Source organism: Bemisia tabaci, chromosome 3, assembly GCF_918797505.1.
Source record: "Bemisia tabaci chromosome 3, PGI_BMITA_v3".
Taxonomy (NCBI): Eukaryota; Metazoa; Arthropoda; class Insecta; order Hemiptera; family Aleyrodidae; genus Bemisia; species Bemisia tabaci.
In genome coordinates, this window is record NC_092795.1 from 51,674,608 (window position 1) to 51,688,553 (window position 13,946).

The window sequence follows — 13,946 nt, forward strand, 5'->3', positions numbered from 1 at the left end:
TATTACTCCCGGGAGCCCATGGAAACAGTGCTTTCGAGTAAAATGCCGTCCTCTTCTGCCAATTTCTAACCTGAAAATGTGTTTTTTGTATGTCCAAAACGCAACCACGAAATCATGCAGAAGATAGCATTTATAACTGTTTTCTTTAACACTATAGCATACCATTGCCTAACATGGAAATCGGTTGATTTTTAATCATCCAAACGATTTCTAAGATTCCTTCGGATGAAAGGTGGCAATTTTACCAAGAACAGAGGCTTCTCTCAATTTTCCTCTCAGACGCTATTGAGCTTTCTCAAAATTCATTTTTTCACTTACGGCTCTCTTCGCTATCACAGCAGAATAGACCACACAGCAAATCTCACGGAGGATTTTTTTCATTCCTCCAGTAGAAAAAGTAGCCACCAGAGTGGCGAGTACTGCCGTTTTAAGGAAAAACGCCGTATGAACATTCGAGAGTTGCCAAATGTCCTTCGATTGAATGTTTATTTTTTAGGAAAGTTATGAATATTTTTCCTCTATATTTTCAGAATCTTTAGGTAAAACTACGAACTAAATTATCTGAAAAATCGGGAGGAAAATATTCATGAATTTACCAGGAAATTCGCGTTTTATCGAAGGAAATTTGGCAACGCCTGAAAGTTCATACGGCGTTTTTCCTCAGCACGGCAGAGTAAGGGTCTCGTGCAGTCGGATCGTGTGCTCGTTAAGCTGGGCAATGCCTTAAGTTCCACAAGTCGGCGCGGCGGCAGCGGCCGGAGCTTACGGAGTCGGCCTGTCTCTCGCAACTTACGACATACTTTCGTGAGCTTGGCGATTGGAAGCTCTCCAAGGCCGCTCGACAGATTTCCTACGTCGGTGTGTGTACCTAGTACCCGAGGGAGAGGTCAGTGTAATGCAGTGCCGCCACCTCCTCGAGGACACGCCTGTTTTCGCTTTATCCTTGCTGAAGTCCCCTAGCACGAAAAGTTAAGAAAGTAAAGGTAAGCTGTGACTTGAGAGATCGCCCTTGAAAGTTTACAGGTTTCATAATTTTATGAAAAATGTCAATAAATTTCAATCTTTTATCGAAATTCTATGAAATTACGCTGGAAATTTTACCGTGAATTTTCAAATTCTTATTTTCCATAACATATTGTTCAACGATATAACAATAACACAGCTGTGGATTTATGCAGGGGATCAAGGGTACGGTAGGGGAGCGCTTGAAAAAACCATCGTAAATTTCATTACTGAATAATTAATCAAGATAGAAGGAACCTCGGTAAGCACCAGCGCAAAAGCTGATGACATCCTTATTTTTTTTTCGCAAAGGCCAATATTTTGATTAAGATCGGGTGCAGAGACTTCGCGTTTTTGAGTATTGAACAGCTTTGATTACTTTTTGCAAATCTACAAAATTTACCATCAAAACACAATCTTGACCCGCGCAACGATACCACCATAATAGTGTCTACAAATTCCTAAACGTACGCTCGGTGAGATTTGCAAATTGAATTGCAAATCTGGAACAATTTGAGAATTGTTGTGCAAATTGGCAAGCCTGATGCAATGCCTCCCGGGCCATAAAGTCGCGGTGTCATCGACATTTACTCGCCGCGAAACGCACCATATTAGGTGCAACTGCTTTACTCCCTCCAAATTGGTATTTATGGTGTTTTTGGCCTCCCTAATTGTTGGAATCAAAACCATGGCTCTTCAAACTCTAGAAAACTCGGTCGATGTTTGAGAACCCCACTTCAGGGGGCTAATTTACTACACAAACAAAGAGCGTCATAGAGGCGTAAATTCTGTATTTACGAAGTGCCGCCTTGAAATAATTAGTTTAAGAAGAATCTGTAGTTCCACATTTCAATCAATATCGCACCCAATAATTATTTATCTGTCATGTGGGTTGACTGTCCGTCCATCCACATGAGTGGAGCTAGTATGTGGCCGGGGGGAGGGGTGGCTCCCCCTTACCCTTGCCCATCCGATATTTGAGCATATTTTATACTTATTTATTGTATATGGACTGCATTTTTCAATTTGGAACCATAAATTCTGGCTCATTTGAAAAAACACTCATGTGCGTAGGGAAACTAATGTCACATACGTTGTTTTTAAACCAGGTCAGAATTTATAGTTCCAAATTGCAAAATGCAGTCCATATCGCCCTCGTTTTCTATTCGTCAGTATAACTAGAAAAGTAAATTGGGCAAAGTGAAATGCAGTTACGATGATTCTCTATAGTTAATTCCATCCTATCATATTTTTGAAAAAAGACCTGCTGGTACATCATCAATTTTTTTTCTCTCTCTCTCATTTAGACGAGTGGTGTCGAACGTATGTAGATCCTGGCTGCCTTGTTTTAAGTCGACGTCTACGTACGGTTAAACACGGTTGTCCGGTCGATTTGATTGACGTCTGGACGTCAAGGCCTTGGGTTCGACCTCACTTTTGACGTGGGTCTTCATCGGGTTCATTGGTCCGCATCCTCTGCGTGGGAACCGCTCCGCGATGCCGCCTTTCAACTTGTCCCTTTAGTTTTCCTCCAGTTCCATCTCCTCACCTTAGTCAGCCAAGGGGCTCCCAAGATAACCATTCTGAGGAACCAAACATGGAACTTTCATAAAATCATTTTTGGGGAAATTCTAAATTATGAGGGGAAGGGTGGGGTCCATTTCCCGTTTCCCTTTTCTTTTCCATCGCTCTCTGGCACTGCCGCGCTAAGGAAAAAAGCAGTATATGCCGTCAGGTGTTGCCAAACTTCCCTCAATAAAATACGAATTTTTAAGGAAACTTGTAGACATTTTTCTTCCACTATTATAGAAGATTTTATTCGCAATTGAAATAATTTAATCTGAAGTAGCAAAAAATTTTAAGGAAAATACTCATGAATTTTCTCAAAAATGAACCTTTAATCGCGAGAAATCTGAGGACCTTTAAATGGATTGCATTTTGCAAAAAGGAACCACTAGCATTGCAATGTTGCTAAGATTGTGCAACTTCTTTTGTCTTAGAGGAAAAATCCGATTATCCATTAATAGTTTCTATTTTACTCTATAAAAACTGTAAATTTAAGACAAAAATTACATCTAAATTTCATTGTTTTTCACGATTTCCGCAATTTTATTGCAAAAGATGATGTTGCACAATCTTAGCATCATTGCAATGCTAGTGGTTCCTTTTTGCAAAATGCAATCCAAATGTTCTTACGGCGTTTTTCCACAGACGGCAGTGTAGGTGATCAGTATAGATTAACCTGCGGAGACGGACTGAAACTGAAAAGTGAAATTCATGGATCACTCGTATCTTACGATGGTTTAGCACGTGTTGGCGTGTTGGGGTCGGGTTGGACAGGCAACGAAGATGGAGCGACCTTCTGCCGCGCCTCCGTCCCTCTGATGTGCAGATTTTCAAGTGCGATTTTCTGAAGGTGTTGGTGAGTTGAAGCCGCCAGCATCACGATCATACTTTATAAGCTCGGCTGGGGCTGAACATCACGGTATCACTCAGAATATCACGATGCATGAAACGAACCCTCAGCCCTGTCTTCGCTGTTGCGACGTCGTTCCTTGGACGAAGGAACGTAACTCAATTCCAAGGGCGCAAAATTGACCCAAAAAATTTACTTTTTACGATCGTGTATCACCATGCATTTTTTGTCAATTTGTCTAAAATCGCGAAAAGGTCGAGGATAATCGCTCAGATGTTGATGATCTTAGCGATTTTATCGCGGATAAAATCGTAAAAAAATCGCAATTTAATTTCAAAATATCGCGATTTTTCCGTTGAAAAATGCTACTTGGGTATAACTGAAGCAAAGATGTAATTTTTTCTTAGTAGTAATTTTTTTAGTAATCTTTCTAGTAATTTTTTCTACCTCACTTAATTTTCTATTTTTAACAATTATCGTAATGATTTCGGTTGCTTTCTTTGCTAAATGCTCGCTAATATGCGTTTCACGGCAACTGACCGACTGGACCGGATTTGGCGCAATGCGAGAAGTATTCATGCAGTCTTGTAGGCGCTAATATGGGCGTCACGCCGACCACACTGTTGGCGCAATGCGCATCTCAAACAAAAGCATCGAAATCTTGATGCGATATTTCAGTTCGCTCTATTTTTTTATTTAACTAAAAAGAATTAAATATCATCCGAGTTTCTACACTGTTTCGATATTGTGTCCACCGCACCCCGGGTGGTAGGTCTGAAACCGAGAAATTACAACGTTTAAGCGCGCACCGTGCTGTGCGCGCATTGCGTGAGGTTCATGTACAATCTTAAAAGCGCTAATATGCGTTTCACGGCAACTGACCGACTGGACCGGATTTGGCGCAATGCGAGAAGTATTCATGCAGTCTTGTAGGCGCTAATATGGGCGTCACGCCGACCACACCGTTGGCGCAATGCACATTCCAAATGAGTGTTTCCTGACTGATGAAATCAAGGCGGAAAGAAACCAAGGGTGTCACTACCCTTGCGGATGACGTGATAAACCGAATTTTTCAAAGCGCGATATCTCTATCAATATTCATCGTAGAAAGTTGCCGTTTGGACAGATCTTATTCTTTCTAGCAGATCTACAAGAATCAAGCATCAAACACACGATTCTGTGACCAACGCAACTGAGCCATGCAAAATCTGCCGATTTTAGATGAGCTTTTTCTGTAAACCGTTGACTTGACAATATTGCCATGCCGCAAGTAACAAGGATGGAAGCAATTAAAGGTCAGCTTCATCTAAATTATGTATTATGGTTCTCGCGTAGTTTGCACTCTCCTCTCGCGGTGGCTGACGCTCACTATGTTTTCCTTCGCACTTCTCCTGCTCGTTGCAGTTACTGCATTCTTTATTCCTTCATCTTCAGCCTGGATCTTTTGAGAAAGTACTTCGTGCTCTCTCGTAATAAGAGCTTTCCCTTTCTGTTACTGTGGAAGCATTTATATTTTCTCACTACATTCCTTATGACTGCCTCCTCCTCCATCCATGAGATGGTGTTGAATATTTCTAATTACTTATGCGTTACTTACAGTGTCATTTCTGATCCAAGTATGTATTGTAGTTCGCTTTATCTTCAGGCAGGATAACTTGTGACTCGGTGCACTCAGTTTACTTTTTTTTTCTTTTTTTTTTGGAGGGGGGGGGGGGCTTTTCTTCTGGTGGTTCAAACTAAAACTACGCGTACCATTGCTATTATTGGGTTGTACATACACGCGCATCATCGAAACCTGAACCATCGCCGCGCGCGCCGCGCCGCAAGTTATACCAATTCACGAGACTTCCTTTGTTTCACTTACACACGTCAAGCACGTCCACGCGTGATAAATGTCTAGTCTTCTTCAATCACTGAGACATGTGTGCCTTTGTTAATTTACTTTTTTCTCAATTACAATAGGAAAAAGTAAAAAATGGGTAAAGAATGCTGAAAACATCAAAACACTGAATGAGCCGAACGTTTTGAGCCGTTAAAGGCTCATCTGGAGTTGCAAAATACTAAAAAACTGAGAATGACAATGAAAAATGCCAAAAATGAGCCTGCAACCGCTCAAAACACTCTGTCTTCATAGTGTTTTGATGTTTCTCTAGATTTTGTCGGCTCTTTCACACGGAGATGCAACATCTATCGATGAGTCCAAACCGCACCACCGGCCAATCAGAAACGCTTAAGTGCAGTCGAGACTCGTCCTATCCTGAGTATATTTAAGTGCGGTTAAAGGACCTACAAAATTCAGCCGCAGGTATTTAGGTACGCGACCACTTTATTATGTATCGATGTTATGAACACGTCCAGGACATTCGGCGATCAAATTATAGCCTTCCTGACGTAGAAGGACATAACCCCACTGCGCCTGAACCCTATCGTCCATATAACTAAATGATTCCCCGGGCTCATCTCTAAGTGTAGTTACGCCGTTTTGTCAGCCGAGCGGCGAAATTATCGCGATGCGTGGCCGTGTCTGCGGCCAAGTTTAGCGAATCGGAAGTGTCCCTGTCGAATTGGCTGCCCCCCCCCCCCCCTCTTCGTGTCTGGTTGATTATGGAGCGAATGTGATAGCGCGTCTACTAGTTTGGCTATTTTGATTAGATGGCTCTATCGAATTGATTCCGCGCGCTCCGAAATGATGCCAGGTAGATCTTGCCCCAGGGTATCATGTATCAAAAGTGTTCTGGGAGTGTATCAAGAGTGTTCTTTCATTTCTCTCTCATACCGTAACCAGCCTCTGGTGACAACGGTAATACTGAGAATTAAAGCATCGATTTATTCCTATTTTAAGCACTGGTGCTCACAAATGTATCGAATGTGTCATTTTATTTTGAAAAAATGAGACCAGCTCGCTAGAGACTAAGCTATAGACAAAGGAGGCAACGAGGAAATGGAGCAATCCTGTTGGTTGGAACGAGTAATTGTTACAGACTAAACGGGAAAATGATGGATTCTTGCGGGTTGCCGTTAGTTTGTCTATTACTTGTAACCTTTGTCCACTGCAATCATCCGCTTCACCAGTAAGATCGCTTCATTTTCGGTTCATCTTTGTCTATCAATTTCAATGATCAGCGTGCAGCCAGTACTCAAATATCGTCGCTTTTCTCGCGTAAGGGCATATCTCGATTTCTGTATGAGCCACAGGAAGTATGGATGTATATGTAAGTCAGGGTTCTTATGGATACTGAGATACGCCATTACGTCAAAGGAGCGACGATATATTTAGGAAGAGTCGTGGGTGCACCCAAGTCCGCTTCAGCGCCTCCGATTGGCTGGCGGTGCGTTTTGGATCATCGGCAAAATACACTGAAGAAATGCAACGGGCTCTACAGACATACCTTCCGTTTCAGGCTCCAAGGCCGAAAGTTGCGGGTGCTGGTGCTGAGCTGTAGGTTCGATTGCTCTAGGGACTGTACGCCTGGAACTTTCGGCCTCTGAGCCCGGAGCGCGGACGGTGACGGTATGTCTGTACAGCCCGTAAGTACGGCTTCCACAACCGGAGTTTTTTTCCCAGTGTAATTTTGCGTTTCCGTGTAGAGCGCTGTGTCCACTCGTCAAAATGGAAGCTCTAAGTGAATCGATTTCAACGATAAGTGCCTCAAAGTCGGGACTTGATGCGATTGATGAGTGTTGCAACTCAAAATAGAGCGGCACGACTCTTTTTTTTACCAACAATCGCGAACAGGTCGTATTTATCGATTCAATTTGAGCTTCCATTTTGACGAGTGGACACAGGGTTTAGAAGTGCCGATGAAATTCGGGCCCACGTTTGGCCGTTTTCTTTTCTTCGTGAAAAACCGAGACCGACACAAGGCGACGACGGCGAATTGAAGACGTTGGTCGGGACGTCACAACGTCACGGACTCACGCAATGACATCAGCGTGGCTCGTTGGTCTCGTGCTTCCTACGTGGGATTCCACGTCCACCTCGGCGCTATGAATAATAAATTATCAAATCCGAGCCGCACGCCGAGCCACCGCGCGCGCCGCGCTACGCCTCATCGGGATTATCGCCGCGTCCGTTATCTAACGTTCTGCTCATCCGAGAACTGTGCTAATCCCCGGGGCAGCCAATCAGCGCCTCCTCGGATTTTTTTCCAATTTCACCGTTCCCAGCTCAAATTCGTCGCACTCGTGCCAGGGTGAGCAGGGCATGCTTTCTCGCAGTTCACGCAAATTTACAGTTTGAAATTGTCCGGGTTTCTGGTTAGTTTGGCTCTCTTGGAGTTACTTTTTTTCGGTCGAATCAGGGTGTCTACAAGTCCGGATAGTCCGAAAATACTGAAAAATTGCGGAAATTCCGTAAGAATGTCCGGAATTTTGTTCATTTTTTTGTCGTCTCTGACGCAATTTGAGCGAGAAACTTAAATTTTTGAAATTTTTCGAATTTCATCACTCGGAGGTACTGCAAAAGTACTGAATTTTTCTGTTGAGGAGGTACTGAATTTCTTGGAAATGTACTGAAAAAGTACTGTAAAAGTGCTGATTTTTGGCTAACCTGTTTTAGTAGACACCCTTGTCGAATCTACCGAAAGGACTTAGTTGATCTACCAAATTTTTGGTTCAAATCGAAAAATACCGTAGTTATTTTACGACTTTTGGGGATACAGGGTTGCCTTAGTATGGAAAACCGGGAAATCCCGGGGAATGGACCTCTAGACAACACGGAAAAAATGTTTCAGGGTTATCCCGTGAAATTGTGGCACTGTCCCGATTTGTTGGATGAGATGAACATTCTCAATTAATTGTGGTGGTACCGCAACTCAAGTTGGGGTAGTACAACAACATTTGGGTTCATGAGGGTCCAGTCAGGGAAAACCGGGAGTTGTCAGGAATTTTAAAAAGTCAGGGGAAAACCTGGAATTGTCAGGGAAAATGACGAAAATGTCAGGGAAAAATCGTCACGTCATCTTTATTTGCTTCCTCCGTTGGGTTTGACGTTTCAAACAACAAATTGTGCCTGAAAACCATTCCTAACTATGTCTTTTTAACAATCTGACATTGGCTCAATTGTTATGGAATTTAATGCCCACAAATTTTGTAGCAACCCTGTCAGTGAAGTTTTTTTATCGTCAGACTCAAATAATAACAGTTTTATTACTTCTGACATCGGGTGTTCGTAGCTTTATTTTACGTATGCGAAAAAAAAGCTCATTGCATGTTTTTAGGATTCTGAGGAGACGAGCAATGCGGATATGACAAATCTATTTTCGTTGTTTTTTGCGCTGTTGTTGAACCGACACAGACACGACGAGTCTATCTGTACTGATTGCGAGTTAGACTGCACTCAGCCTACGTTATGTTATCTTATTAAGTAAATTTGCTCACAATGAAGTTTGTTGGATTGTCCCTCCTAATTCTTATGGATAGTTTCAAGAATAGATAATTTTGTTTTGTTTTGTGTAAAATATTAAATATTTCCTTCTAATACATATTTCTGTTTCAGATATCCTGGAGAACGAAAAAGATATGTGACAACGCCAACCAATCCTTCTCTTTTTGGTGAGTATTCAGTTGAATGATCCCCTCGTTTTTATATCAGTAGGAATACGCCAGTGGCATGACGTGTGTGCTGCGATATATCATTGATCTGCCACTCAAACCTATGGAAAAGGATCGATTAACAGGGTGTTCGCAACGAACACCTTAATAATCGATTCTTTCTTTCCTTAGCTAGAAATGGGAAAATTCGATCATTCAGGCCTCGCCACTGCACTCGCCTCCTAATGTGCAACGAAAAAAGAATGTTGGATTTGGAAATATATTGTTGCTGTATTTTATGCCAATGGTATAGAAAATAAAAGTGACGTAAAAATAATAAGACCTTTTTTTGTGTACTCGCCAGATTCCTCCAGCATTAATTCGAGGCCAGATTTTAGTCAGAATTTTCATTCATACTATACAGGCTCATTCCGAGATGCGAGTCAACTATGATAAGCATGCAATGAGGAGGAAAATAAAGTCTAACATTAGGTTTAAGTGATGATAATAAACTCTGATGGTTAAAGAATTTTCAACCAGTTAGTTGCACCTAATCCAGTTCATTAAACCCGTTGTTTGAGACTAACTGGCACGCAGCAAGGAAATACTCAGGGTCACTTGTGAACTTTTAAGTCTTTATTTATAAGATAATACGCTTTCGCAAAAAAGGGAGAAAAGTAACTGCTTTATTGACTAACCTCTAATATTCTACTCTCCAGCCTTCGTTATTATCGTTAGACCCTCAATTTCTGTTCTCAAAACTCCTCGTAATTCTCTGTATCGTCGCGGTTTCTAACTTGAATCATAAATAAATATCGGAGGAAATGTGACAAATTAACCGAATCTGCATAAATACGTGTGTTTAAACGGGAATTGCCGCTTGATGGCCTCACAGGAGGTGCATTTTCTCCTTTATAAATCTGTTTTTCGGCAATCACTCATATCAGAGAAAAATTATGAAAAATTCTGCGAACTCAGTTCATTATGCACTCTTAGATGAAGCAATAAACTTTTTTCGCGCAAGACAGTATCTTGGAATTTTTTTAGCCAACGTGCGTTAAAAATCAGCATAAGCAGAGCCTCTCGTCTCGCGTATGTAAAAAATTCCAACATACGGTCTCACGGTCTCTAATATACGTAAGACCGTGTGTTGGAATTTCTGTAAAAACTTATTTTGGAAAAACTGATTGCGGTAGACGCACGAGTCGTGCGTGTATCGCAATCAGTTTGTGTTTTTTCACGAAAATTCTCCAATCGCGTTTGAAAATTTTTCCGAAATTCTTAAAATCTCTGCCTCGGAATGGACCAACCTGAGGCGTGGATTTTCACGACGGTAGCAACGAGAATACTCGCTGGTCAAAAAATCCGCGAATAAGCAATGCTTGTCGGCTATGACGGACGTTCTGTAATGGAAGTTGTGTCATAACAGAGGATAGACCTACTCATGCGATGCGAAGTCGAAATCTGCGGTTCTGGAGGCCGCGGTCCGCTCAGCGCTGCCGCGTCGGCCGTTTTCCAGGCCCGAGTTCGGATCGGCCAATGATCTCGGGAAATCGAGAGGTTTCTCGGCGTCGTCTGTCATCGGTGCGCTGCTGGGGCTGAGGTCCGCTGCGTGGCAGAGTACAATAGTGCGGGCTCCAGGACTTCGGGCGCAACGAGTCTTTGGACTACGCAAGAACAACGTAGCGCATTTCGTCGTTCTACCCACGAAAGAACCTAAGTAAATTTCAATGCTGCCAAATTTGTAAATTGCATTTGTACAGGAGAATTTAGGGTATTTTAAGTGAAAATTTACTGATTTTTCTTCTGATCTCGTGCAAATATCAGACATTTTGGACAAAAAATTGTACAGGTACATTCTTTCGAAATATATTGGATTCTTTAAGTGAATTTTGCAACCTTGAAATGGATTTACGCTTCTTTGTCCATAATATGACGATTTATCGTTGATTTTTTTTTAAATTGTTATTTTACTATAGTAAGAAATTAAGGTTGATAATTCGTCGCATCCCCATGAGATCCTAACTACTTTTCAATGTCAACAAATTCCACCTTTCAAATTGCATTTTTACCAGCAGAATCATTCGTATTTCTAACCGAAAATTTGACTAATTTTTCTTCTGATCTCATGCAAAAATCAGAAAAATTTTGGACAAAAATTGTTAGGTATACATTCTTGCAAAATAAATTGGATCGTTCGAGTCAAGTTAGCAACCTTGGAATGGAGTTACGTCTGTTTGTCCTGAAAACGACGATTTCTCATACCCATGATTTTTGTACGTGCGATGCTTTTTAAGCATAAAATCTGATATCGAGTGAGCTTTGAGAAAGATGTCGCGCCTTCAGTTTTGTGTAGATGCAACACGGACAACCATAGAGCACGAATGTTGCGTGTAGGCATGACATCACTGTTATGCTGATTAATAGTGGGCATTCCATAGGAAGCCATGCGCGCGCTACCGAGACTGTTTTCCTCCTTGTACGTCCTCTTTCAAAACATATAATGATTTTGGGGCCCATTCGGAGAAAAATGTCACGGTCTTTTAGTGCCTCTCGTCTCACGTATGTAAAATTTATCTTTGAAAATGACTTAAATTCTTCCTCTAATGCAAGGAAGATATCTTTCGCTCCATTCACTAATAATATATTATTTTAATAACTTGTTTTAAAAAGTGCAGAACTTCGGAAGAGGAAGAGGGAATTGCATTTAGTCAAAAATTTTGTATCAATGGAAAACGTTTGTTGCATGTTCGTCACCCCTGGGAAGAGTTTTGTGGCCGAAACTACCTCTCGTTCCTTTATGATGCAATAAAAATGTTCCTTAACCTTGGAGTTACGAAGCTTTTGCCTATCTTTTCAACGTAGTAAATTAAAATAAATACATAAATAAAAAATAGGGTACGCGTGTAAAAAATTCTCCGAAACTAGAACTTTCATCGTATCTGAGTCGGGCGGTTCTCGAAGCAAGAATAAGGATCCATCTAAAAATCTCCTCGGCATTCAGAATACCAAAGTGTAAGCGAAAATGGTAGAGATTCCTATCCCGTGTGCGGCTGATCAGATCACGCTTCGATAGTTGAGTTAGACGTCCTGTATCAATCCGTCACACCTTTATTAAAAAAAAATCTCGGCAACCTCGAGGCCAACTCTGGCACCGAACAAGAGTGGAGACAGTCGCGAAGTTTCTCATCTCTCAGCGCTCTTCTTATTTGAGGCAGGTCGATCGGATTTTGATTTTTCGGTACCTGAGACAGTAATAATTCTCTTTTATGAGGACCACGTGGAATTCACACGCTTCTAACTTCCTGTTTAATAGTATCTGGATTCCGCAATTATAAATGGGCAGCAATTGAAACGGCTATTCTCAAAAAGACTTAAGCGACCGGAAATGAGAGTGCGCGAGAAAAACAGCGAAAACTTTTGAATCGACCTGTTCTCAATCTAGTAGGTCAGAAACTGAATGTGTGAGAAGATTGCAATTCAAAGTCGGACTGTGGTTGTTCCAGAAATTTTCCGAAAACTTGAACGGAAAAACAAGAAAAGTACGACGATTTGACGCTTGAGTCTTTTTTAAGATGACTGAACTTTTGAGGTGTTTTTTAGACCTGAAATATCCGTTTTCCTACTCATCACTTTGCAACAAGATGCATCCATGCCTTATCGATAGGTCTGTACCGAACCACCAAAAACTCACTTTTCGATTTTTCGGCCTTTAAGTATTTTTGAGAATGACCGATTCGATCCAGTCTTCTGAGTTCATAAAATTACTATTATGTGTAAAAAGAGAGAAATACATTTTTAAAAAAACGAACAAACTGAATTTACAATTATCAGTGTAAGTCGTAGCACAAGACTTAAATGAAATATACAAAGATTCACGCAAGAATTAGATATAAAATCTAATACGTGTACGTTCATCTTGCCGTAGCACTTTTCTCCAAAAACCCTGAGATTCAACCTCACAAAAATAATTTCAAACATGTCTGGATGGCTTGAAAGAGTCCTCGAAACTTTTTCCTTCCCTCCTCTCCCTGTCTTAGACATCCAGAGCTAGGGAGCCTCTGAATCTAGCATGAGGATGAGGTCGTTCACCGAGCCTGTATGTTCAAATATGAAGTTGCTCCTGAGACACTATGGGGCGAACAGCCGCGTTATTAAATTTTTATGAGTCATTATTTCTGTCCCGCAACCGTCAACTCGTTGTTAGATTCAAGCGTGAATTCAAAGAATTCCAAGGAATTCCAAGTCATAGACGAAATTCGCCTCACGCTGAGAAGCCTCAAGTTTGAAATTAAGAACTCTTTCGGTAAAAGAGCGTATGATGCTTGCAATGCTGCTAAGATTGTGCAATTGTTGGAAGCGTTTGCGGCAGATGAAATTCATTCACAGTCGACTTACTTCCTTACAATTGAGGAAAAACTTGGAGCAGATTCAGGGAAAAATTCATAGCAAAACTGTCAGATAAGTTACTTACAGCTAAAACAAGCAGGAAGCTCCAACGCCATTTCGCGTGGAGAGCGGCTCTGGCGACAGTAGTTGTAGTCAAGAATGAGGGCCTAGACAATTTTGTCACTGATGTACAATCCGACAACTGTCGATTCATGTTTTGTAACTTAGCAGATTTACGTAGCGGTGTTAAATGTGTATTGGCCCTTGATATGCAGAATGCATGGCACTATCACTTGTTGTATACTTTTAATTTTGAAGGCTCTTTGGAGGTCCGCATCCTAAAAAATTTTCCCACAGTATTTTTTTTAACTTGTCGTTGTGATTGGGTGCCAATTTCTTTCAATTGAGTGATCATCTTCTTTTTTTGTCAAATAACTAGTTTGTGCAACAAATAAGACTGAAACTGGCTGTAACTGAAATTTTGTCTTTTTAGATATTTGGTTATTTTGTATTTATTAGATTAATATTTTCACAGCCCTGTGATAAGAAACTTTGGAATGCATGGTTGATAAGTCGTTTAGCGAGGCTGCAAAAAATTTGCATTTTT

The 13,946-nt window shown here is 41.2% G+C and overlaps 1 protein-coding gene across 2 annotated transcripts in view; it reads left to right on the forward strand.

Moving 5' to 3' along the window:
* Positions 1–13,946, forward strand: part of LOC109036317 (guanine nucleotide exchange factor for Rab-3A) — a 56,425-nt gene that overhangs the window by 14,276 nt on the left and 28,203 nt on the right. For both annotated transcript variants that reach the window (XM_072298591.1, XM_072298592.1), the window contains one exon: positions 8,916–8,971. The gene's annotated coding sequence lies outside the window, so the exon portion shown is untranslated. The remainder of the gene's footprint in view (positions 1–8,915; positions 8,972–13,946) is intronic.